Below are 1,532 nucleotides of genomic sequence, written 5' to 3' on the forward strand. Positions count from 1 at the left end.
TGCGTGTTTCTTGTATTCTTTAAAAGGTCAAGTGGTGCTCCACCATGAATGGCAGTTATAAGAGGAGTGTGTGGCTGAATAAAGGAAGAAGTGAAAGTCCTGATTCACCCGCTTAAACTGTTGACTTAAACCTGAAATATTATTGCAGAGGAACCTTGGGCCAAATGAGCCGAAACTCGAGTGGTTGTTGAATTGTACTTTTATAAAATTGGGTTAATTACAAGAGACAGATAACACGCTAACAACTAATAGAAGAGGGTTAGAATAACTTGAAAAGTTGTTACAGGGAATATCATGATATTTTGGCAATTTGGATCCATTAGGAAACTCCACTCTTCACTACAGATATTCAGAGAGGACCAGTGGTCACTCTCAGCTCCACATTGGGACCAGTAGCACTTGTCCTTTCTGTCAAAGTGTGATTAATGGGTCTGTGGGTCCTGTGTCAGTGGGTCATTAACACCCAGAGGCCACGTAGCTTCAATCCAAGAAGGAGCCGTGCAGTGGTGGGAAGTAACGAAGTAGAAATACTTTGTTACTGTACTTAAGTAGATTTTTCACATATCTGTACTTTACTTGAGTATTTATTTTCCTGATGACTTTTTACTTTTACTCGTTACATTTGAACAAAAATATGTGTACTTTCTACTTCTTACATTCTCAAAACTGGCTCGTAACTTGAGCAGCGGAGGTTGGCACCTCTCTCTCTCTCTCTCTCTCTCTCTCTCTCTCTCTCTCTCTCTCTGGTTTAAAATTTGTAAAATTATACATTAAATACATTATATTCATATTGTTGTTATAATTTTTCAGTCAGTGGAGATAAATCTTGAGGAGAAACATTTTGGGTTGTTGTGTGTCTGTATAGGACTACTATAAAAAGCACTTTGCATTTTTAATTTTGGTACTTGTACTTTTACTTTTGATACTTAAGTACTTTTAATATGAGCTACTTTAAGACTTTTACTCAAGTCATTTTCTGACGGGTGACTTCTACTTTTACCGAAGTCACTTTCAGGTAAGATATCTGTACTTTTACTCAAGTATGGCTTTCAAGTACTTTGTACACCACTGGAACCGTGCGTAAAATGCGTATAATACCCCCTTACTATTTGTGTGTGGCTGAAATAGACCTTTAAGAATAAAAAATGGACTAAATACAGCAAAGGGAAAGTGGAAGTGTTTATAATATGTTAATCCCTCTGCTGATTGTATTGGCCCTTGACGACAACTGAGAATAACTTGGCTGGTGCGTCCGGCGCGTAAAGTACGCACGGTTTTATATTTAGACATCCGGAGACTCGGTGATAACATTTCAGTTCGTGTCCGGGACTGATTGTGTCCTGCAGAATAAACACTGTCGGTGTGGGAAAGCGTCAAAAACGGCCTTGGAGGTGATCGAGTCCCACATTAAGGAGAATATATACATCTCCTCCTCCTCACCTCCTCCTCCTCCTTCTCCTCAAACTCCTCTCTCTCTCTGGGGGATCTAGTCGGATCCAGTCTGGGGGAAGCTGGGGTTCCTGGTGCGAGAT

The sequence above is a fragment of the Limanda limanda genome, chromosome 20 (genome assembly GCF_963576545.1).
Source record: "Limanda limanda chromosome 20, fLimLim1.1, whole genome shotgun sequence".
Classification (NCBI taxonomy): Eukaryota; Metazoa; Chordata; class Actinopteri; order Pleuronectiformes; family Pleuronectidae; genus Limanda; species Limanda limanda.